Raw genomic sequence first — 11901 nt, 5'->3', positions numbered from 1 at the left:
TTTTTTTTTTTTTTTTTTTTTTTGTACTGTCTAAAAGGAGCAGGCAGGAGAAAAGGAGGAGAGGCAGGAGAGGGGAGTATTACGTGGTGAAAAGACAGGCAGTTGCACTCAATGCAGCAAGTCGCAGTTCATCGTATTTTGATACTTCTCACTTGCAACATCTTTCGTACTGCTTTCGGGAAATATTTGAGCAAGTTTATTGTCTTCCCAGATGTGTCCTCCCACTGAAACACTTGGCTGGAGTGCTATGCTGCAAAAGGAGATTCATACCTCCTAATCTAAAGCACCTAGTTTAGCTTTCTTGTACAGAAATTAGGTTAATCTTTCTCCATTGACTGTAAAGGGAGCCTTGGGAAACATGCTCTGTATTGTTTTCTGCAGAAATCAGTCTTCACGGACTGGGTAGAAAGCTCAGGGAGTCTAATTTCCTAAATCTAATGCTCTGGTTGTCTAATGCTTGGCAATGAGATGTACTGTTTCCCTTTCCTGCTGCTGCATAATAATATGAGTTTTGGGAGGTTCCAAGTGGAAAAAAGTATCCACAATGCATGTGGTGGTGAAGTACTCTTAATACCGTGCTCAGGTGCTCCCTTGAGTAATTATGTGCTTCTCCTTGTTTTCTGTATATGTTTCCTCTTTCCTCCCAAGTCATATACTCAGGGCAATTTGAGTACTGTATTAAGTGATGTATCTGCTCTCTCCCACCAAGGGCTCAATCATTCCTTGAGTAGAATTTTGTGTACAGGGGCTTTGTTTAAGGTATATGTTGAACTATCTTTGTTTGTTTTGTCTATTTAAGCTTTCAAATATATAACGTTCATATATATCCGCATGTTCATGTATATCCACAACCCTGGAACAAGGGTTGTGGTGGAGTGATGCAATGCACTTCCCTTGTATGAGAGAAATAATGGAGATTATGTGGAAATATGGAGAAATGGACTCTTCTTCTAATGCAGGGGTATGAATTTTGGGAGAACTGGATGCAAATGAATTCTCAGTCATGTTGRCTCATTTATTCACACATTTATATACCCAAAGCAGCAGATCTGACAGTTCTTAGCTCTGTTTTCTCATGTGGATGAAAACTATTTGTTGCACGTTCTTCATATGCAATATCTGTAGYCCTCCTCCCTTCCTCCAGCTCTAGGGAAGACCAGAAGGAGAAGGTTAAAGTTTCCACTTGCTCTCCTTGCTCCTTGATATGAGAGTTCCAGATTCCAAATTTCCAAATTTCAAATGAAAATTTCAAATGAATTTCAAAATTCAATTTTCAAATGAATTCCAAATGAGTAGGAGTCTGAGCAGTGTATGGAAGAGCTTGTGCTCCATGTGCAGTGGGTAGAAAGCACGAGGAGGCAGAGCGCGTAGAGAGTCGGGAAAGGAGCAGGGTGTAAAAGCTGCCCGTCCAGTGAAAGCTTTGCCACACCATCTCTCCTGTGAACTGACACAGTGCCTATGCTGCTGAGATACTACAGCGTTGCATTTTTTTTCCATAACCAGGAAAACTTATTTTCCTCTATTACTTATTGATCTCCCTCCTTGCATTGAGGTTGCTTTCTGTGCCGCTACATTCTGTTTAGAGGAAGGTGAAAACAAAAGCCAATTAATCTTGAATCGCACCCTCTGAATTTTGCTCTTTATTAATTTCTTCCAGCTTGAATGATAAGGCTGTATTCTGTATTGGGATCTCAAAGATTCTTAGAAATTGGGGACTTGAAGGAACCTGAAGAGGTCCTCTCTCTAGTCTTATTAATGCAAAGCAGGACCAACTAAATCCACTATCATTTATAGCTGGAAATAMTAGAGCAGCTTTTTTTTTTTTTTTGGAAATAATAGACATAGATCTTAATATCYGTAATGACAAACTTTTATCTTGTTCTTGCATTTTTGGACCCCAGGAGCTACAGCAACATTATTGTTCCTTTATTTATAACAGATGCTCATCTATGCTATTCCTAAAGAACACATAGTTCTGGAGACTCCCAAAGCAATCTCTTCCATTGCTTTTATAGAGTATGTGGAGACCTTGACCTTTGCCAGGGGGCACCCACAGTTTATTTTGTACAATTAGAGCAGGAGAGGTGACACATTTTGGGTGCCACTTGCTCGCCCAGACTTTGATAAATGCTACCGGTGGTGATCGCGGAAAGGTGCTTAATGCAAGGGGAGAAAACCTCCGTGTAAATCATTGTAACTCTGCCAGTTTGAATCGATTATGTGCTCTTTAGCTGGCTGGGAGTCTGGGTTTCTGTGTATGATTCCACTGCTGTGTAATTCTGAAAAATCATAGTTTTCCGGAGTGGGGTATTTGTCTCAGAGTGTCAGTGAAAGGTTTTAATTTTACTAGAGGGCTAACCTTCTCTTTCAGAAATTCCTGTTTCCAGCAGTACAATTTTCAGAAATAGGCTTTTCTGGGCCGTGCAGTTTTGCCAATGCCAGTCTGATGCAGATGGCTTTAATCGTGCAGCTCTTYCCCTCTATTTTGCCATTCCACAGATTCACGTAGCGAGCTCCGGGCAGGAGACATAGGAGGCTGTGTATATCTTGCTAATAGACAGTGTTTGCAAAAGTTGTAATTCACAGAGGCAGAGTCACAGCAATGAATTAGTGCTGTTGGCATTTGGGAAAGAAAGCCCATTTGAAATCCAGCTGCTTGCCAGTTGCGGCTATTCATAGCAATTATTACTCCGACTGCTTTTCTGACTCCAACTTTTCATTTAAAAGCTGTAATGAATGATTTTATTGCCATCTTAAAAGTCTATTTATAATCCATTCATCACAAGATGAATGTGTGCATCTAATTCTTGACCTCTCTTTAATACTCTACAAAGCAGTGTTGCTTCRTTTAAAGTTTTCTTGGCACAAATGTGAGACAATCACATTTCTTAACAGCTTGAGTGACCTTAACTGTTCAATTCGGTACTTCTAAAATGTGAGTATTAATGGGTATTTAATGTGTAATTATTTTCGGCTACTTTTCTTTTTTCTCCGTGTCTCAGCCATCCCCACCTTTCACTTGTATTGGGCTGCAGTGCCTGGAAAATAACTGGGAGCACTTGGAGAGCTTGGAACATGACAGAATCTTGCAAATTCAAGGTAATTTGGGTACTTCAAGGTAACCATTGCTGTTTTCTGTGTTCAGGTGCATAAAATCAGACATTTAATGGCCATGTGGCCATGCCTGTGTCGTCTGCTGCTCTTTATCTGGTGTCTCCCATAGCACTGACTAGTTGACTGTGCAGTGATGCATCTTCTCTACACTTGAACTCTGCTCTGTGCTGTTGTAGCTCCATTATGGTAGTGTCTTAACTAGCCCAGACCTGGCAATGGAAAGCAGTTGCAGCAATTGCCACAGCGCAGGCAAGCCTACCTAGAAGAAAAGCTTTGGCCTCACTGTCAGAGATGGGGGGGAGACCCTTGAGACAACTTTATGGTGATGTGGCATCAAACTCTCAGGAATTAACAACTTCGTAGCAATAATGGCTAATAGGAAGGAATGCTAGACCACCCAGTTCCTTGTTTTAGTGCATTAGCTGCAATGGTTCTCCTTGGCTGACCTTCCAGCATCATGGGGTGATGCAAGCCCATGACTGTCTTCTTCTAAGGCATGAATACTTTTTCTTTTCCTCAGACTATGCATGTGAAAAGAGGTTTTCCTGCCCCATACACTCCAGTGCTGGTTTGGCTGGTTGTRGACAGCCAGTGGGCAAGCAGGAAGGTGAGGGGGGCATGGGCCCTGTTGTTTCAGAGCTGCTGTTGGCAGATGGGGTGAAGGTGGAGACCTGAGCTGCTGGAGGCAGCTCGTAGCCATCGTGTTTCAGACAGCAGCCTCCAGGAGCAGGAATTCATGGTTGAGTGTGCGAGCTCCCATGCAGAAAAGCAGCTTTTCCCTAATCCTCTTGTGAAACAGGAGGAGAATCAAGTCTGCCCATAGGCATTAATGGTAGAGGACAAGAGAGGACAAATATGAAGGATCTGGGATGTGGAGATATGCACTGTGTGGGGTGTATATCTCTATCTTCTATTGCCCAGGCTGGGCATCACCATGGGGCTGTTCCAGGGGCCTGTGTGGGTCAATGTTGAGGGAGACCTGGAGAAGACGGGGCAGGAGCCTCAGCAGCTGCCTGTGCTGGGGCTAACAGGCAGGTCCTGTGGGTCTCTGCAGGCTGGGCTGCCCAAGCTGGCCATGGGAACCTGATGGTGGAAGGACAGTGAGCTGGGCACCGTRCGCCTTGTGCTAAAGGTGGTAGGTTCAAAGCTGATGTCACCAGAAGCTCTAGAGAAACGCTGCAGGCATTCAACTCTGCCCTCTTCATTCCCCCTTAATTCTTCTGTGTGTAGAGCTGGACGTGCAGATAATCTGTTTTTATGGCCTGGCATGTTGAGGCAAGCTTTTCCTTTGCTTTGTCTGTCTGTTTCTTTGTAATGTCAGAATGTTAAGCACAGAAGTTTCAGGCTATCTTTCAAGGTATCAGAATTTTACAGAGAAGCGTCTTCCTTGGGTAATTACTTCCAGTCACACACACAAGTATTTACATCTCCAGAAGTCTGACCAACAACTTAAGGGGACGTCAAAGAGTAAGGTCTTTAGCAGCAAGGAGCACATGTGACTCCATCTCCCCAAGGACCATAAGGGTAAGCACGGTGCCAGCCCTGGCGCTTTACTGCAAAATTTTTGCTAGGATGCAAACCAAAACAGAGTCTAATAGACAGTTTCTGTGGTTCACTAGAAACACAAGCGATGAAACCCCTTTTTTTTTTTTTTTTTTTTTTTTTTTTTTTTTGCTATTAGGTACTCCTACCTTTAGCTATTGTAATAATAGTAGTTGAGGAATACAGCAGTGTTGCCTTCAGCTTCTTTGTTCCCCAGCTTGCTGGGTGCCACATTTGTTGTGTTATGCTCAATAGAGTAAGTTTCTGCCTTCCAAAATGCCATCATAGCTGTGCCTCATAGCTTTCTTTGCTCTGTTCCTAGCTAAGAAGGAGAAACCGCCTGCTARAGCTCGCCTCAGGGATAAGAAATGGAGAAAAACAAAGGAAAAGCATGTTACTTACCAAGAGGCAACTAATGGATTGGAAAAAGAGGTACAAATGCTTTCAAGTTTGTGAATGCTACAGAAACAAAGAGTGGATCTCTTTATGGAGATTTAATATATCTGTGATATTTATGTCCGCTTGTGTTGTCTAGGATTTGGAAATCTGAGCTGTAGGATCATGGAATAATACTAGTTGAAAGGACCTTTGCACCTTGGAAAGTTTTGCTGGTAATTATTGTAAAATGACTATGTGAGTTAAGAATATGTTTTTACCTTCTGATCTGTAAAACAGATCATGAAATTAATATTCAGACGCAGTAGAGTAGTCCTTTTCATTACTTAAATGGGCTTAATTGGAGTTATAGCAATTTTAGATGGCATAGTAGCAGCACTATATAAATTAGATATGTGTTCCTATGAATAATACAGCCATTATCCAATTCCCCCTCCTAATTTCTTTCTCCTTCTTAAAAGAAGTTAAAGCTTTTGTCACCTACTTAATGCAAATGCTATTTTGCTCTTAGGAAGGAAATAATGGAAGGATAAATGGTGCCAAGCTGTAAGACAACAGCAGAAAAGTCAGTAGGAGCAGGGGTGCAAGCCTCTTGTATAAAGCAATAAAATGTGCTGTGAATTTTACCGTGATTTTGCTGTGGCAATAGACTATAATGTGCCATGACCTACTCCACTGTGCAAATGATGACAAGACTTGGAATCAGCAGTGAAAACTCTCTATGTTCTCTACCTGCTCGTGCTCACATTTACTCCTGTGCTGGTTTTCCTGTGTGACTGAGCAAGAGATGTCTGAGTACGTCCCTCTCATATGCATTCCTTAGATGATAACTTTGGAAAAAGCCCTATAACCCTTGATTTATCAAAGGGTTCCCCTCTGCTTCGAGGTAGGGTATATGGTGGTGAATGTGATCTACACTGAGAGAGAAAGGAGAAGCATCCATCCTTGAGGTCAGGTCAATACTTTGATGCCTGCTGTTAATGACTGAATTTATTGTGCAGCTCTCAGATCCTTCAGAAGACAGTGGGCCTTGATGGACTTGGTCTACCGGATGGTGTAACCTTTATAAGGGGGTTGCCATTGAGTTAAACTTAGGGTTAGTCACTGTTTATGTGGTATTTTTAATAGATGATTGAGTATCTCTGACCAGAGCAGTAGTTACTTCCTCCAAATAAAGAAAACCTGTTTTTTTGCAGAACTTAATAAATCCAGCCAAACATTTAATTTCTTCAGGCAAAAAATGCTTTTCATTTTGCCTTCATTAAAAGCTTCAAACACTTCTATTAAAATAGCAAACTTACCTTTAGAAATTTCCAGTTTCTCCAATGATGCTTTTCAAAGAAGAAGTGTCAGGAACAATTAACAATTTAACTTTTAATTTGTATGCCRTGTTTTATCCATCTTCTAAAGAGGTAGGGGGAGGACCTGAAGATCTAAATAACAGTTAGGTTTGCAAAACCTTTTAGTTTTCTCTTGGAACTTGAATGTTTCTCTCTTTGAACCTTTTAAACTTTCTTCCATAACAGAGATGCTGAATAAGCGTATTTCAGCTCAATTGGGGCCACATTTTAGGGCAGAGATATTTTTTAATGGCCGTTTTAGCCTTTCTGATACTTTCCATTCTAATAGTGATTCAGAAGTGAGCAAGAAATTGAAATGCAATTTGAATATTTATCTTGCTTCCCTTTCCTATTACTTTTCATTCTTTTTATAGGTTTAACTTTTAGCTCAGCATTTATGATATATATTCCTTTTAACTTTATTTTTGAGCAACAGTTGTAACTGAGAATTAATGATTTTTTGGGAAGAATATAGATTTATTAAAATAAATCATTTTATTCTAACGTTTTCCCAAAACTAGTCACTGTTAATTGCACTGATAGTGATTCAAAGAAATTAATTTTTAGTTTGTATAGCCTTAAAATAAAAGCTTAGTATATCATTGATAGAAAAGAATTCAGTAAAGTATATGAAACTTAATTTTATGGCTTATGTGCCAGCATATTTACATTTTCTTTTTTATAGTCAATAGTCAGCTATAGTTGTACATTTTCCTGTACTCACTTTAAGTTTTTCACAAATATATGTTTTTAATGAATACTTCTAGAAGTATTTTCTTGATCAGCAAGTTTTTCCGAGCAGTTGATTGCGAGTAATTGGCAATCAAAATGCAAGCTGTGCTGATTCGATTTTATTAAACACATCGCTTATAACAAGGTATTGTTCCTCTCCCTGATGGAGGTTCCAGTTCAGGAATATAATACCCAAGTGATTTTAAAGGGACTTCAGAAAGTGCTTAATGGTAAAAATGGTCCAAAGTACTTTCCCGAGTCCAAGCTATAATGAGAGTAATTCTTAAATTTCTGACAAATCTTAAATTTCTGACAATGTTTCTCAATGTTAAATTAAAACTTGCTGCTTCCGTGAACATCCCTGCCAGGAGCTTCACTTGCCAGAATAATCCGTAGGAGAAGGGAGCACAAAGAGAATGTGAATGCAACCACAGCAAAATGCTGGTTTTATTTGAGTGAATAGTCAGGGAGATGGGAGGTGCGCCTCCAGCCTAATTACAGTGCATGCCATGTGTGGAGCTTCAGAATAAAGGCTTTCTTCGTGTACATTAACTGGCTACCCCAAAGTGGAATGAATTTCATCACTGCTTAGGAGTTGTGTTGCTTTTTTACTTCTTTTGTCGTGGGTTCCAGCTGCCGCTCGCTCTGCGAATAGTCATGCAAAGCAAAGGGATGTTCACAGTTCCCAGGTTCTTCTCTTTGCCTTCAGAACAAAGGGTTTTAAAAACAGTGGGGTTGATTTGAATTGACAATTCTAATTGACACACACTGACAAATGTCACCATCTCCCAACAAAACCTTAGTATCCAGTTGATATGATGTATTGAACTATAYGGAAAATTTTGACTTATTTTCCATGGTGTGCTCAATTATACCTGGATACTAAGATTTTGTCACCAGATGTGTGATGATCACGTGTGTAGTGTGTAAATAATGCATACTTTTCTAATAGCTGGAGATGTATGGCTCAAATGGAAATGGCTCAAAATACTCTTTTTTTTTTTTTTTTTTATTTCCAGTCACTGTTACCTAACGTGACAAGAATGCAAGCATTTAATCAACTTCAAAAGCCCCAGTCACATATCCCTTTTGACTCAATAAGTTGAGTATAGGTACGCAACTAGGAGTCACCTGCAAAGACAACTAAATACAGATGCGAAATGGTGAATTCTTTATAGATTGGTCTCTGCCATAACATGGAGGAAAAAAAAGGAATACCGGGGGTCTGTTGGGAGAAGATGACCAGGAGGCTTTGGTCTCAGTTTTAAGCTCTGCTACTGGATCTGCTGCATACAGTTAGTCATATCAAAATAAATACTGATGAAATAAATACTGATGAAATAAATACTGATGAAATAGCCAAAAATAAGAGGCAAATCTTTTTTTTTTTTTTTTTTTTTTTTATTGCTATGCTGTATGGAGATGGTAATAGCAGAAGAATGCATTTACAGGGAAACATTGTTTCCCCTAAATGAGTATTTAATTGTTTTACTGCCCAAGTCTGAAAGGAGTATAATTCCTGTCAAATGCATTGTTTAGATTGATAGCAACTGTTTAGATTGATAGCATGAAAGTTTCCAAATCTAATCAGGAAACAAATGGATATGAACTGAGTTTGGCTGTGCTGCCTAAACCATATGGGCTTGGACTATTGGAAAAGAACCCAAARCTTGCATTAGAAAATAGGCTTGTGTGAATACAGTAGAATGAATCCTTTTTGTAAAGGTCACTCTTGCTCTGTCTGGCAGATATCTTTTGAACGCAATGTGCAATGTCTAAGTAAAAAGCATTATTCACCTTCCAGAATTATTGAACGTAACTGGGCATGTTAAGAAGACATATAGCCAGAGAAGAAGAGGTGAATGACAGTGGGGCAGAGGCACAGTACACAAGCACAGGGACAAAGGAAGAAAAGCATTTAATCAACTTAGCACTTCGTTGCATTTGTCACGGTTATTTTTTTTTTTCTGAGATTTTTCCTTTTGGCATAAATGGAAATTGAGGAAAGTGCTATTCCACTGCAGAATGGGAAAGATGAGAGCTCATTCGTGTTGTGGCTGCTCTTCTTGTAAAATGCAACCCACGTTTGGAGTAGGAATAAAAAGATCTTAGCTTTTCTCAGATTCCTGGTTCGTTAACAAAGTTGTTTTGAATAATAATTTTCTCTCCAGACTTGAAGACACAATCCCTTATCTATCTGCCTCTGCATTTGTTTAGGTCTCTACGTGAGTTTGGGTATATAAAACTATGATGTCTCTAAGTAAAAGGTCCTATATCCTTGAAACTTATATCCAAGAAACTTGTCAAGCTTATTTTAGGGGGAATCAGTAGAGAATGGAAATGTTTCAAAGTTGATCTTGGAAGTAAATGGTRAAAGCTCTGTGGGGCTTCCCATGTTGTAGGACAACATTTGGCCTGTAYGCACTGTGGTATTAAGGCTCACAGTGTCTGTTGGCTGTCCTTTTCACTAAGTGTGGCTGCCAAGTTTACGGGACATAAGCCAAGAACAGGGACCTTGTTAGGCAGGAATCAATGCTCCAGGGATTGTTAGTCTTTCTTGTGGCTTTCCCATCTAGCAGTGGGTGAAAGAAGGGCACAGATCCGCAGCTGATGCGTGTAGGGGGGCCTTGTCGCTGTCACGTCAACGCAGCACGGAGCTCAATTATGGGCTAATTTCTCCTGGGAGAGTTACAGACTTAATTCAAAGGYCTGGGGGTTGGATTCCTGTGTCAATTGTTGTTTCTGCACTGTTCCCTTTCATATCCTCGTATGATGCCCACCCTGGAGCTCTTGGCGTGCTAGAAAGGTGTACTAGAAAGGTCCTTTGATAATCTCAGCAGCTTTAGAAAGCAGTTGTTTGCAGAAAATGCAGTTGGTCAGCCAGCCACACGTGCAAATTGTCATCACATTAATCACAGTTATCTCTGGGAAGCTATCAACTTCCCCAGAAAGTGGCTTTTGCAGAGGGCCATCAAATTCAGCCTATTTTGTTCAGTTTTTGTTAACTGATCCTGCTCAGGTCAACAGCAGGGTTTGAAACGAGGAACTTAAGAGCATTAGTGAGCCATGAAAGGGTAAGACTTGTTATCTGATCATAGTGGCTGCCTCCTTGATCTCTTTTCTTATCAGATGATAACCAGCAATAACAGACATGGCTGCGTTCTGCTCGGGACGTTCTGATGGACCCCAGGGAGATAAGGACTAGTTGAGCATGAGCCAGCCAAAATTTGGCTCATGTGCAAAAGTGAGCCAAAAAGCCAATCTTACCCCGTAAATACCAGGATAGCCCAAGAGCCTACTGAGCTCTACTTCCAAGATAGCACGGTGCAGCAGGATTTCCCATTGAGCAGAGATGCCTCTCAAGGTTACTCAGCGAGGTTGAGAGAGATCCCTTAGCACCGACAGATCTACAGTAGGTGAATATAACATGCTAAAACTTCCTAAAACCTTGTAAGCTTTACTAAATTGTATCACTTAGGGTTGAAGTGTGGAGCAAGTCTGTGTCTAAGGTTGGGCAGCTACACTCAGGGTCCTCTGAAGGTGAGTTTGGAAAGCAGAGGTCTGAACCAATCTGAACCTCATGACTCACTGAGAAGATGTTGGAAATTTCTTAAGTTTTTGTATGCCAAGTATAATAGCTGTGTTCATCTCAGGCCTTCATAGCATAATAGAAGCCAAGAACTGTCATTAGAGAAAGTTGTGGAGAGTATGGTCAATCCATGAGGAGCAGACATCATAGTCTACGTGTAACTCCCACTGAGGAGAYTTAGAAATCTTGTCAATGGCCAATATGAGGAGAAACCTCTCTTAAACACAATCAGTATTCTTTGTCAGCACTCACTTCCTAAGCATTGGTACTGGCCATTGTCAAAGATAGGATCCTGGATTAGATGGTAACTGTAGACCCATATGGCCATTTGTATGTTTTGAAGCAGTCTGAGACTTCTGTGCATTAAAATGTGGACTGCAGCGTTGTGATCTGTGGCTTGAACCTGGCAATGTAGGACACTAAGTGTGGCAATGAGGAGGGGACAAGTGAGTCCAAGTAAATTGTCCTTGACCTGTTTGCTTTGATCTCCCCTGTGTACATCCTGTTGCTATTGCAAAGGAATCTTTATGGGAAAATGAAAACACCGAAATTCATCTCAACCTTTCGTTCTCCCAGAGCACTTTAAAGCGGACGTGATTTTATATTCGCAACACAAAAAAAACTGATCCGTTCAGTATTTCACTTGAGCACATCATTTATTTTCAATCTCCCTCTGAGTAAAGAAAGGTACTACGATAATAAATGAAAACATAAATTCTTTTGAATTGCCATTCTTCTCTTCCCTCAGTTTTTATAATGCTGGCTGAGGGTGGGTTTACTTGTGTGTGTGGTGGTTTTTGTGTTTTTGTGTTTTTTTTTTTTTTTTGCTAGTCTTGGTTTCTCTTCCTGCCCAGTTTTCAGTCTACACAGTGCAACTTCTTAATGGTTCCTGTTGTTGTTGTGAAGGACAGAAAATCCTCTCTCAGATCCAGGAGGTTCGTGCGGTTGTGTATCAGAGGTGCATTTGTTTTGTTTTCCCCAAAGACAGGTTTACTGCAGACTTGAGATATTTCTGGCTGGAGCTGCTAAGCAAAAGCAGGCCCCTCTGTACAGCTCATTTGTTAGCATTCTTGCAAGGCATAAAGACCTGATTAGCATAATTGGGAACAGGGACGCTCAAATACAGCTTTTCTGCAGTCTCTCGTGCCAGCTTTCTTCCTCACGGACACACCAAGTAGGCATTGACGC

Source organism: Nothoprocta perdicaria, unplaced genomic scaffold (assembly GCF_003342845.1).
Source record: "Nothoprocta perdicaria isolate Ctin4 unplaced genomic scaffold, notPer1 scaffold_178, whole genome shotgun sequence".
NCBI classification, from domain to species: Eukaryota; Metazoa; Chordata; class Aves; order Tinamiformes; family Tinamidae; genus Nothoprocta; species Nothoprocta perdicaria.
The sequence above is the reverse complement of the archived record's forward strand: the minus strand, read 5'-3'. Positions refer to the sequence as shown.